General features: G+C 44.9%; 1 gene segment (V, D, J or C); it reads right to left on the minus strand.

Annotated features, from left to right (window-relative positions):
* The window catches only part of LOC309327114 (Ig mu chain C region-like), an 86,514-nt gene that overhangs the window by 24,463 nt on the left and 47,876 nt on the right, over positions 1-14,175 (minus strand). Inside the window, exons 2-4 of the C gene segment in view lie at positions 2,718-3,023; positions 1,488-1,811; positions 386-721 (exon numbers count right to left, since the gene is read on the minus strand).

Here is a 14,175-nt window from a genome sequence, read left to right on the forward strand (position 1 = left end):
TTATAACCCATTAAGTCATATGGATTTTTTGACAGCATGCTGGGGGCTAAGTTGATGTTTCTTTTTGTTCCCCTTAGGCACACAGAAGCCCATACTGTACATGTCCACTGGGCAGGCATTGGAAGGATAGCTTATTAATTCCAACAACGATTGCTTAGATTCAGATGCGTGTTAAATCCCTCTTCCGCAAACTGGTGTGCTCCAGATGTTTTGGACCACAAAGCTCATCAGCCCCAGCCACTAAGCCCCATATTTGCTGATTTTGGAAGATATAGTCCAGAACATCTGGGGAGACCACCATGTTAGGATAGCGTGTGTTAAATGATTGTGAAGACAGTCGCTTAATTTTATTTTATTTTTTAGCTGATGTAAAATAGGCACCTACCTTGAGGCTTGTGCAGGGACCTGACTTCCATTGAAGGAAATAAATCTGGGTGAATAATTTTGCAGTTGAAAGTTTCTCCTTTTTCCCACTCGTCTACACACACAGTAGCTACTGCATCTGCGTATATCAGATCGCTGTTTTCTTCATCGTGGTACGTTTCCAGTGCAGTGTCCAGGGGTTTGTCATCGGATGCTCTTGTCCAGGTGACGTTCAGCTCCTTAAGGTCTTGCTCATCGGGTATGTTGGAAATTCTGCAGGTCAGCTTGGCTGACTTGGTCTGGTAAATATCAGCATAGGAAGGTTGGATGGTCTCAACCGTGACAGGGATGGAAAGACCTAAGAAGAGGAGCATTGAGATCCAGAGTAGGACAACACTTATGACACCCCAACGTATATCTGATTCAATCATCCAATGTCCTCAAAGAGTTCCATTGCTTATGTCCAAGTCAGAATAGAGAATTTCCCTTTCCCACGATAGTGCCATATTCAAGGGGTTTGTGTGTGAGGGCTTGTAGATGGAAGACCTAGTTGCCGCACAAGTTCCTTTCCTTGGTGATCCACTGATTTGCCAGAGTCAGTGATTCTACACTGTGCTCTTGGTAGAATCCCAAATGCACAAGGCATTCATTTGTAAGAATATTAAGAATCACAAGGAAACTCGATTCCTCCCCCACTAGAAATAATGTCAGAACTGGATCAGCAGAAAGTATGGGGACTATGAGTACCATAACATAGACTGAGGTCTCACATAACACTGAAGCCAAGGTTGGATCTATGTATCTCAGCAGTATCCTAGCATATGCTGAAGGATAACATTGCTGGACTATGGTGTTTAAGTGCCTTCAGACCTTGCCATAAAATCTGCTTACCTATTATAATTCTGCTTTCTAGAGGATTTTCACCTCTTGTTGAGCGTTTTGGCATATGTAGATTTTCATGAAATCTTACCTCAGTTTTAGCCCAAAGCTAATATTTCTCCCGTGTTGAGAATGCAACCATATATACTGAGTGCTTCTTCCTTATGACAGAAATGAAAGATGCCCCTGTTGTCTTGAATGTTTCAATCGGCTTTCCGGTGCTCTCATGGAATATAATAACTTACCGCCACAAATAAGGGGTCTGCTGATGTTCTTTATCCCACTGAATCTCTCATTGGACACTTTGCAGGAGAACTTCTTGCCATTGTCCCAGTCGTTCTTGGTGATTGTTAGCTCACTCCTCACACTGTAGCTGCTCTTTGAGATCCGTATGGTGGTGGGCTCATCAGATTCAATAACTTTCCCATCCCTCAGCCACTGGATTGTGGTCTTCTGAGTGTGCAGATTTATAGCAGTGCAGGTGATGGTGGCATTCAAGGGGGACCCCTCAAAATCCTTTAGGAGTGGTGCGCTGATGATAATGTTAGGTGGAGAGTCTGGGCACACTACTGCAGAAGGAAGGAAAGTGGCAGAAGGTAAACTAATTTATTGCAGTTGAATCCAGCAACTCAAGGGGAACTGCAGATCCAGGTCTATCAAGGAATCCTCATTCACAAGACTCATGAGATTGTCTTCTAGAAGATATCTGTCTTCTAGAAGGTATCTGAAGAAGTGTGCATGCACACGAAAGCTCATACCAAGAACTGACTTAGTTGGTCTTTAAGGTGCTACTGGAAGGAATTTGTTTTGTTTTGACTATGGCAGACCAACACGGCTACCTATCTGTAACTTCTAGAAGATTGTGTGTCTAGACGAGCATTTCCCTATCCATTTTAATGGGTTCATCCCACAGAGTGAAGGCTCACTCTCAGAATGAATGACAGTGTAAGAGCATTGTTGAGCACATGACTGGTTCATTTCCCGTGCTACAAGGCAATCATATCCTATTCACCTATATCTTGGATTAGGGGCCAGGTTTCAAATGGATTTGAAACACTTTCCCTCTTTTACATAAATTAATCTTCACCCTATGCAGAAAAGCATTAGTTCTGAACTTAGGTAATTATTCAGTGTGTTAAGAATACAGACAGGTATGTGGTCCTTTGGGAACTAGCTAGTTATAGGGTTGCCATATTTGGAAGGGCAAAAAAGAACACACACATACTGCTATTGCAGCAGGGAAATCCAGACATAAGGGAACCCTAGTTAGTTATTGAATGGAAGATATATAGCTGGTCCTTATCAGAAGAGGCCACTTCCCATAAAAGACCATGCAGAAATCAAGCATTTGGTTTTTTAAGAGTTCCTTAGCACTTTCTGCCTCCTTTATGCTAATCCCCTGGTTTGAGCTGCTGTTGGCTGCTGGAAAATCTTGGGGTTTTTTTGTAGACAACAAGTCAAATAAATTCACTTACTCGGACGGACAATTTCTTCTGTTCTGTTTCCAAGAGAGTGAGCAGCCTTGCAGTAGAATGGATTAAAATGCTTCCAAGCTGCGGCAGGGACAACTGCCTTGGAGCTTGCAGTGAAAGTCCCACGGGAGTTGAAGAAAGAAGGAAATTCCGTAAACTCGATTGCCTCGTCTTCATCATTATCCCAAGAGAAAGTGAGTGAGCCAGGCAGGAAATCCTGGGCCAAGCAGCCAATAGTGATGCTTTCATTGTTGGAGATACTCCCAGAAGATGGAATGAGAGGAAAGACATGCGGGGCAGATTGGCAAGCTGAGGAAACAAATAATAATAATAATTAATAATAATAATAATTATAAAGAAGGGTTTTTTTTGGAAGGTGCTTCATTTTTAGCTGGGATTGGTTATCTGAGCTGAGCTACTTTGATTATCTCTCAGTGTTTAAAATTGTTTTAACTGCTTTTATTTATAACTTTAATATTTATTATAAGCTGCTTTGAGGTTTTCCTACAATCAAGCAATATATAATTTTTGTTAAATAAAATAAAATACATAGATCCAGGTCAGGTCCTTGGGTGCATTCTACCTCTTACCGTCCAAGATTCTGTGGTTGCATTTCTGACAGGTTGGACAGTTTAGCCAATTAAAAAAAGCCCCACTTCTTCAACCTTATTTTGGTAAGACCTTTATACAGGATGGCTTCTTCATCAACACTTCCACTTGACCTTTCACTATCTCGGGGGGGGGGGGGCAGTTGTTTATCACTGAATTAGAACAAACATCAACTGGTTTTTCTGTGGATTGTTCTGATTCTGTGGTGAACAACGAGTTTTCTTGGGAGATGTGGCAGGTATAATCAATAGGACCCATTCTCAGAAAGGATGGGAGAAGTAGAACTTATAATTTCTAGACACAGGACAAGCCCCATGTCAACCATTGGATCCATTCTACTGATCTTCACCAGACAGGCATTAATAAAACAGTGGGTATGAATATTCAGGCCTCAGCTGTACTTTTGTCTCTTCCTCACGTGTCTCTCTTCAACTCCCTTTCCCCCATCTCAGCTGTCACATCCCAACATCTTTCCCAGGCATAGGCAAACTCGGCCCTCCAGATGTTTCGGGACTACAATTCCCATCATCCTTGACCACTGGTCCTGTTAGCTAGGGATCATGGGAGTTGTAGGCCAAAAACATCTGGAGGGCCAAGTTTGCCTATGCCTCATGTTTCCTAACTGACAATTAATTCACCACTCTATAACCTCCCGCCAATCAGCATCTGCTATCATCCAGCCCAATCAGAATAAATTTATCTAACCCTAACAAATTCTCAAAGAAATTCTCTCTCTCACCCCACACCCCACAACCAATCACTAAGCATCTATTGCTATTTGAAATATGTACCATATTCTTACACCATGCTAGTCATGGCTTCGCCTAAAGAAACCTGGGAGATGTAGTTTGTCAATAGTGCGGAGAGATGTTGGGAGATCACTAGCCCCCTCCCAGAAGTATAATTTCTGGAGTGGTTTAACAACCAGCCCCTCTCGAAAGAGAACTTTGTCAGCGATAACACTTTGAGGTGAATGGGGGCCTCCTTTTGACTCTCAGCACCCTTAACGACAAACTACAGCCCCCAGAATTCTTTGGGGGAAGCCATGACTGTTTAGAGTGGTATTGGAACGCTTCAACTGTATTCAGTGGTACCTTGGGTTACATATGCTTCAGGTTACAGACTCCGTTAACCCAGAAATATTGCTTCAGGTTAAGAACTTTGCTTCAGGATGAGAACAGAAATTGTGCTCCGGTGGCATGGCAGCAACAGGAGGCCCCATTAGCTAAAGTGGTGCTTTAGGTTAAGAACAGTTTCAGGTTAATTACAGATCTCTGGAACGAATTAAGTACTTAACCCGAGGTACCACTCTAGTGTGAATGTGGCCATACGAATAACAATACAAGGCTTTGAACTCTGGTAGTCACAGAAGAATATCTTCCTCTTCAAAACACATATATACACAGAGAGATATACAGCACTTCTGCGGGAGCCTTCACAAAGAAGGGACTTGAGACTGGTTCACCTCCTAGCTAAGTGCTGATTCCACAAGGGTACTGAGTGAGGAGAGCTTAGATGCCTCACAGCTTTTCCAGAATTGGTGCTGAAGGCTTATGTGTCTCTTGCCAAGATGCCCTGCTCCCTATTAGATTTCTCTGTGGTGGGTTGTCAGTTGGAGAACTGCTTAGTGAGTATTCATTTAAAAAGGTAAAGGGACCCCTGACCATTAGGTCCAGTCGTGGCCGACTCTGGGGTTGTGGCGCTCATCTTGCTTTATTGGCCGAGGGAGCCGGCGTACAGCTTCCGGGTCATGTGGCCAGCATGACTAAGCCACTTCTGGCGAACCAGAGCAGCACACGGAAACGCTGTTTACCTTCCCGCAGGAGCAGTACCTATTTATCTACTTGCACTTTGATGTGCTTTTGAACTGCTAGGTTGGCAGGAGCAGGGACCGAGCAAGGGGAGCTCACCCCGTCACGGGGATTTGAACCGTCAACCTTTTGATCGGCAAGACCTAGGCTCAGTGGTTTAAATTTCTACCTCACCCCTTTCATCCAATGGAACAACAGTAGCAAAAAGATATAAATTAATTAAAACATATAAAAACATTTAAACATGAGTCACAGCAACACCATATATTTAAAGCACAGGGCTTCCCTCAAATGATGTTGGAAACCTTTGTTCACCACAAGCAGAACTACAATTCCAGTTGAGAGCTGTAGTCCTGTGAGCGGTAAACTACACTTCTCAGGGTTTTGCAGGTGGAGGGAGGGAAAGCCATATGCTTTAAATGTATGGTGTACAATAGATATGCGCAATCATCAGAGCTAATAATTTCAGGGTTGCCAAGAGCAATGTCTTTCAACCATCAAATGTCTGGATGAAAAGCAGTATTTTTAAATCCCTCCTGAATGAGGGAAACAGATGCACTTCCCCAGGGAGGGCATTCTACAAATAGGGAACCACCATCGAGAAGGCCCTGCCAGTACCAACTAGGCAGCACCCACTGCAGTGCTACTAACAGGCCCTCCCTGCTGATCATAGATCTCAAATGGTCATTACTTTGTGAGGCATCCATAAAGTTGCATTACTAGCATGCAAAGTCCTAAATAGCTTGGGACACAGTATTTAAGAGTCCCAAGCTGTATTATTATTATTATTATTATTATGGCTTTGCATGCTAGTAGTGCAGTTTTATGGGTGCCTCACACACCTGCAAGTTGCAACCCACCATGAAGCCCCTCACTGTGTTGAGCAGCTGCTTTCAGAAACACTAGAGCAGTGATGGCCAAACTTGGCCCTCCAGCTGTTGTGGGACTACAATTCCCATCATCCTTGACCACTGGTCCTGTTAGCTAGGGATGATGCGAGTTGTAGTCCAAAAACAGCTGGAGGGCCAAGTTTGGCCATCACTGCACTAGAGAGATCTCCACAGCTTTCTGAGAACTGCATCACTTACACCTGAGTCTACAACCCCAGAAAGGAGTCAGCTGAGACCAAAAGATAACACTCACATGAGAGGCTCTGGTGCTGTTGTGCAAACCCAACCACCCAGAGGTTTGCAGAAAGCAAGGGTAGATAGAACCTTAAAACCCTTTAAATGAGTGTTGGTTGCTCATCAGCATTCTCATACTTCTCAGCTAAATGGAGAAGTCTGGAGTGTTTCGGGAGGCTAGCTGAGATCTCTTGGAAACTGGACATAAGGCAAGCATATAAATGACTCGATGACCTTTCCAGCTCTACAACTCTATGACATACCTACCTGCTCTATGCTGGCCTTCCACAAGGGTAAGGAAAGGCAGTGGCTTGCCCCTAGGTTTTCCTAAAGCTGCTCCTTAGCTGGCAGAGTTAATTCGAAGCCCCTACCATTCCTGAACCTGATCTGTAGTTGTGTGACTATCACACCAGTCTTCCATCCTTGCGCCCGTATCGTTCCAATTTTAGTATAAGGGCTGCCAAAGGGAGCACTATCACACCAGTCTTCAAGGGGAGCCCTGGCTTTCAGAGACCTACAGAGACCCTTTCAGGAAGGCCCATAGTGGTGAAGCATCTTCCAATGTTCCCTCCCAGGACTCCCAATTAGCCAGGGGGCTTGCAAGTTGCTCAGCAGAAAAGCACTTGAGAAACCCAGCAACAGTTGTACATTGGGGTACAGGGGTAGCTCAGTGGTAGAGCAGGGATAGCACAGGTCAGTGATGGAACATTTGCTCTGCACACAGGAAATCTCATGTTTAACTCACAGAACCTCAAGGTAGGGTTGGAATATTTTCCTGGGCTGAAACCCCAGAGAGTTGCTGTCTGGGGTCCAGGGGTGAAGGACACTGCTTCAGAGAAACAAGAGAGCCTGGTGCTCTTCACTGGGCTGAATGGAAAGGACGGCACATATTCCTGCTTACACTAATGGCGGGGAGGAGCAGAAGCTGGTTGCTACTTTAGAAGTTTACTGAAAGCTACCACTGAGCTCATCAGATCTGCACACCTGCCAGTAAAGTTACAGGCTGTAGGGAGGTCCAGGTGCTCTCTCTTCAACCTCTGTCTTTACTGAAGCCCGGAGCCACACAGCTCTCCAAGCCGAGAGCTTGATTTTAAGGAAGGTTGAGATCCCTAGCATGCCTTCAATCTTCCTAATGGTGTGTTGGTTGGAGCACAGCACTTGAAAGCTTCCTTATCCCAGCTTTGGAGAAAAAGAGGGAGGAGAGTGGAAGGCTCCCAGAAGTTACTCCTAGCCTTTGTAAATCTGTAGCCCAGCAGGATGCCAAACTTTCCCCCAGCTGACCACTGGCCATGGGAAAGAGTTGCTCCCCTACTTCAAGTATAGCTGCTGTAGTTCTGAATGGCTTGCGTGCTTCTCAGCTGAGCACTGAGCTTCTGAGATCCTAGGAGCTTACCCCATGATTGTTCCCAAAGGCATAGCTGAGCAGAAGCCATCCCACTCTTTCTGAGCTCAGCACTGAGCTTCAGAAAGACACCGGCTGCTCCCTCTACCTCTGCACTAGTCTAAGTAGCTTGCATTTATCCCAGCTCAGAGGTTAGCTACAGAAAAGCTATGAGGATGCTGGGAACCTCTTCCATCATCTCAGAGAAGATTCACCCAGCCCTGTTGCTTCCTTGGCCTAGCTATAGCTGCTATGGATCTGAAAGAGCTAGTATCTCACGAGTAGGTGGTGTGCTTCAGAGAAGCTAGGTGGGTTCTAGGAGTCCCCCCTCCCATTATTTCCAAAGCTGTAGCTGAAGGAGCACAATTCCTCTTTTCCCTAGCTGAGCACTCCTGATTATTGCTGCTATCTAAAAGGCTTGATGCTGTTCTAGCTGATTGGTGAGTTTCAGAGAAGCTAGGGGGTTGCTGGGTGCTTTCCCTAACATTTCCAAAGTTGCAAAAGATCAGGGTGCCACCCAGTTCTTGCATACTCCACCCCCAACTGAGCACTGGATGTCAAGAGAGGCTCCAATAGCTTTTCTTGCCCTGCCTAGAGGCCCTAGATACCTCAATGGGCAATGGATGTAGAAGACTTGCACGTCTCCCAGCTGAGGTTCTGCAGTGTTGCCTCTCAAAGGGATGCTACTGACTAAGGAGGCTTCCTTCTTGTCACAGTTTAGGAATGGTGGAGGATGTGCAGTATTCCAGCCACAAGACCTATAATTCAGTTGGGGCCTAGCACATCTCCCCATAGAATGCCGGCTCCCTGGGGGCATCCCCATTGCTGTGCATGTCAAAGCAGAGGGGTGAGGAGAAAGGTTACTGATACCAGGAATATATACCAAATTGTGAGAATTGAAATCAATCGACATTTCACATTAAATATCCCAGAGAAGCAAGCTGCTCATCTGAGCATCTTGTAGGCAGCCCGGTTACTCCCTACTCCTCCCCCTTAAGCTGTCAGCTGGAAAGTTGGCCTAAGTGTTGGGCTGATGGGCTGCAGGTAGCCTACCTTCCAGCGTGCTGCAAAGATCACATGCAGCAGCTCCAAGCTGTACATGGGCCTAAGGTGGCTATTGGGGAGTTTTTTTATGTTTAAGTCTCTCTTATGGTCAGCAGGGAGGTGGCAGTAACCAAGTGTTAAAATCTGCATTAGTTGGGAAGCCTATCAATATGAGAAACCAAAATTCAAATGGAAATACTAATACTTATGCCCAAGCCTATTACAACCTACATCCTTTCCATGATAGTTGACTGATCCTAGAAAGAGTCTTTTCTTATGTTTCTATCTTCCCAAAGCCTGGAAGTAGGCCCCTTTCACTCACCGTATCAAAGGTTGACCTTGCATGGTCCATTTCTCCTGGAAAGTCATCTTAGTTCTATGAAGTCTTCAGTGTTTTCTCCTAATGTTCTTGGAAACTGTCTCCAAAAAAGGAAAGTGACGGTAGATGTCCTTGGTGCTGACATGAAGGTCTGAAAACAGACAAACAACATGTTGTGGTGGAGTGATGTCTGGGGTGGGGGCTATAATTTGCAACCAAAAGTGGCCACGTGAAACTGTTGCCGAGGCAGAACTTCCCCTTTTTCTAGTTTATTTGTCTTGCCTTGTTTTCTTGTTTTCAAACTTTGGGGTTTCTCACTAACCAAATTTCCAGAGTTAGGGTTAATCTGGCAAAACAGCCCCCTTCCACACAAAGAGAGAGATATTGCCCCTTAATATTTATTTATTTATTTCAAAAAGAAATAATAATTTATTACTTTCTGCCAACAGCCTTATAAGTATAAATGGTAAACCAACTATTCCCATACCCTCCAACATTTCTCCAGTGAAAACAGGGACATCCCATTCCATAATGATAATTTTAGTATCTATACCCCACACATCTTACTGGGTTGCCCCAGCCACTTTGGGCAGCTTCCAACATATATAAAAAGATAATAAAACATTTTTCTTAAAATCCCCTATGCAGGATTGTCTTCAGACGGCTCAGGGGTCAGATAACTCCCTACCCTCCAATGAAAATAGGGACATCCTAAGGAAAAGTGGGGCATTCTGGGATCAAATCAGAAACTGAGATGGCTTCTCTGAATCAGGGACGTCCCTGGAAAATAGGGACACTTGGAGGGTCTGTATTCCATAGCAGATAATTTTGGACTGAATGTGGGACTAGGCCTCACCCTGAGAAGTCTGGAATTTATTGGTGATTGACCCTTTCCATATCACTTTCGGTGCCACCTAATACATACCGCCCATTTTTTGTTTCATAGAACTGGGAGGGGGCAATTTCCTCCAAGTTGCTCACACCAACAGTAGCTTCATTTTGAACAAACTCTTGGAAGTGCTTCACCGCCTTGTGGAAGGCCAATTTATATCGTTTTGAGTTTGTGGGTGCCAGGCACCTATAATCTTAGCAAGTGTTAAAATATAAAATATAAGCCAGGCAATCTAACTGTGTTGAGGCAATCACCTGGGTGATGGGCCATTAAGAAAGCAAAGGAGAGGGGGCTCTGTGTGAGACAGCAAATGGGTTGAGGGCCATAGTGACAAGGACAAAAACCAGAGTTTAGAGTTGGAAGTGTGTGTGTAATGTCAAACCCTCCAAGTGTACCTGTTTTCCAGGGATGTCCCTGATTTAGAGAAGCCTCCCGGTTTCTGTAGGTGCTGCCACACTAAAAGATTTATTACAGCTGTGGAACAAGTGTTATGTGGCACCAACTACAGTGCCATTTCTCCAGACTCAGATGGTTATTGGGCATATGTGGGGCAAAGTGATCCTGCAAATAAACTAGTCCCAAGCTGTTAAGGGCTTTATATAAGACTACTAACACCGTGAATCTGGATCTGGCAGCAGATGGGGAAGTAGTGCAGATCTCTGAGCGGAGAAACTATATGTTGATAGGGTCTCACTCCTGATCCTGAGTAAGCGCAGTAAGGTGTCAGTAGCTAGGGTAAGTGACTCAAACCACTCCAGGAGGACTATCCAATTGAGCCTGACTCCAGATATGAAAGGAAGCTGAGACTCACTAGAACCTGACCACTCAGTCTTCGTGAAATAAATTGCATTTGGCTACAACTCAATGCCAAACAATATTGAAGTAATCAAAGTGGTCTTCATAGCCTCTACATTCTGATGCGGGCTGAGGCGCTGCCCCATTACTCTTCTGCCCTCTAGAACTTACCATTTCCAAGGAGCGGGAAATTGTTCTGGGTGAGAAGGACAACGGTTGCGCTTTCACTGAGCATGTAGAAAACAACTGGCCAAGTTTTGTCCTAGCTGTTCATCTCTCACTGTGGTTTGGGAGGTATGGGGAAAAGATTCCAGAGTTCCTCAGGAGGAGGGTTTGATTGCTAAACCACTCTGCAAATTGCAACTGTTGAGGGGGGGACGGGGGACGGGAGCAGGGAGTCTCCTAACAACTCTCTGCACCCTTAATAAGCAACAGTCCACAGGAATCTTAGTGGGAAACCATGACGGTTTCAACCAATATTGTGTGACCACAGGGTAGCTGCCCCCACCACATGAAGTTTGGCTCTTAGCACTGAACTGCTACAGACTTGACAAACTCTGTTGTTGTTGTTGTTGTTGTTGTTGCTGCTGCTGCTGTTGTTGTTGTTTAGATGTTTAGTCGTGTCCGACTCTTCATGACCCCATGGATCAGAGCACGCAAGGCACTCCTGTCTTCCACTGCCTCCCGCAGTTTGGTTAAACTCATGTTGGTAGCTTCGAGAACATTGTCCAACCATCTTGTCCTCTGTCATCCCCTTCTCCTTGTGCCCTCCATCTTTCCCAACTTTAGGGTTTTTTCCAGGGAGTCTTCTCTTCTCATGAGGTGGCCAAGGTATTGGAGCCTCAGCTTCAGGATCTGTCCTTCCAGTGAGCACTCAGGGCTGATTTCCTTTCCAAGAGCATCAATTCTTTGGCGATCAGCCTTCTTTATGGTCCAGCTCTCACTTCCATACATCATTATTGGGAAAACTATAGCTTTAACTATATGGACCTTTGTCAGCCCTGCCAAACTCTAGTGCGCAGTATTTCAAAATGGCCTCTTCAACGTACTCCCCAGAGAACCAAATAGGTATAGCAACTTTCCAGGGAGAGTGACCAGAAATTGGGGTTAGCCCTTGGCAACTAAGGACAGTTGGTATGTATGGACATTAGGTCTTCTTCAGCTCTCTTAAGACTTTTGGTGGCTTTTGGCAGGTGTGATTGCTAGGTGTGCATAGGGCCCTGCCTCCTAGATTGTGGTGCTGGGCAGGCTGCTATAGCCATATTCACGGTGAGAGAAATAATATATGATCCTGGTGGAGCTGAGACCAGGCCTAGTTCCAAGATTTCAGCTGCATTAGGGCTTCTTTCATAGCTGCATGATATGCAGAAATTTAGCAGGTGAAGCTTGTCCTGGCATGGATAAAAAATGGTGAAAGGAGCTCCATTTGCTGAACTTTCCTGTCTCGGGCTGCCATTTGAGTCGTAAGAGTACTGCTTGGGGGGGAAAAGACACATGTACAATTTACGGGGTCTGGGGATGGCACCTTAACTATATGGTCATTGTGCTGGTGAGAGGTTGCTATTTTTCTTTCTGGAAAGCAGTTAAAATATCCCTCCCACATTTGATTAATGTTATGTTCGATAGATTCCTTCCAGTTCTAATCTATTGCACATTGTTTTTCAGGGTAGGAATGTGTGGATGAAGTGCAGTGAGGCTGAAAACCATGGCATGAATATCCCTCCTGATGGTTTGTTGTTGATTGCAATATAGGTAAGACTGAAAGGCCCACATTGACATTTTGATGAGTCATCCTGAGAACAGATGCAACCTGTTTTCACCAACAGAGGTGAACTGGTGTTTCCCCTTTGAGCCAAATGCGAGTGCTGGTGGTCAGAAGGGGATGGACAGATATGATGTGTGGGGCTTTGAATAGAAACTCACATTGATGTGTTCTGAGTCAACTTCAGATAACAAATGGTGGGTTTCTCAGCGCCTGAGAAAGCAACAACCATGTTTTGCTGATTTTGTACGAGCCACGCGCTCTATGAATTGAGCATATCTACCAGAGGAAACTCAAACTGGGATGGGGCAGAATGTCATGCCTTTGCCTACAGTGTATAGACTGACAGAGCCAGCCACTGCCCCTCACCCCCCAATCCTCAGTAATGAGAGTGTAAACCAGGGTTGGAGGCAAGTCCTGAAGCCGCTCCAGTGTTAGCAATGTCTACAGCAAGGGTAGCCCTCCAGATGTCATTGACTCCCATCAGCACCAGACAGCATCACCAATGACCAGGAGATGGTGGGAATTGTAGCCCAACAAGATTTGGAAGACACCATGTAGATTTCTCTTGGTGTCAGTACCTGGTATCCTGAGGCAGCTGCAAGGTCCTGTAAAGATGTCTCATGAATAGGGTGGCCAGGCAAGAAAAAGTGCAGGGCACCTGAACCACTAAAGGTTGTGTAGGAGAGAGGATAGTTGTGGAAATTTCATGCAGGTTGTATCTGTTGCAATTCTGTCCTCTTGTTGTGTATGCAGGAGTCCTTCCCACTTTTCATCTGACGCCTCTACTGACCCCAGCTCCCTCCATACATAGACATAGACATAGACATAGACATAGACATAGACATAGACATAGACATAGACATAGACATAGACATATACATATACATATACATATACATATACATATACATATACATATACATATACATCATATTCATATACATATATGTTTATGTATGTATTCTAGACCAGCAGTCTAAGCAGCATTAGGTCGCTGGATCTCACCATATGTTTCATTTCTCACAATGACCCTGATCTTGTGCTGCTTTGAGTTAAACTTTGTGAAACCTTGTAAGGTTTTACAACCCAAAAGGAAAAAGGGACAGGAGCCTAAAACTGGATAAGCCTCGGAAAAGGCTGTATGTGGTACTCTGAAGGATAAATGAGGTGGATTCACTTGGTCCCTAGGCACAAGCCTAGGGCTCAGGGCCGCAATACCTCAAGGACTGCCTCTCTCCATATGAACCTAACCAGACCCTGAGGTCATCCTTTGAGGCCTTGAATTGTGTGCCTCCTCCACAAAGAGGCTTGGAGGGTTGCAACACGAGATGCCTTCATTATACACGTTTTGGCACCAGGCAAAAACATTCCTCTTCAACCAGGCCTTTGGTTGATTGACATGTGATGCCCATTTAACTGTGTTTGTTTTTGTTCTTATTTTTATGATGACTTTTGTGGTTTTTATATTGATTTTTTTTGTTGGGAACTTCCCTGAGGTAGAGTATTTACAGTTGGCTGGGGTGTGACGTAGAGTAAAAAGGTTGCAGTCTGGTAAAAGCGGCAAGTTGGAGAGAGGCTTAGAGTGCAATGGTTGGTTTCTTTTTGGAATCTACAGTTGTAGTTTGGGAGAAGCGAGACCCTCTTGAAGTGCCAATGCTGTGTACCCTTCCATTGTAGGCCCAGGTTGTATATGTGCGTAAGGGCCTTCTTGGTAGCAGCAC

The sequence above is a fragment of the Podarcis erhardii genome, assembly GCF_964252035.2.
Source record: "Podarcis erhardii genome assembly, chromosome: 13".
In the NCBI taxonomy this organism is placed as follows: domain Eukaryota; kingdom Metazoa; phylum Chordata; class Lepidosauria; order Squamata; family Lacertidae; genus Podarcis; species Podarcis erhardii.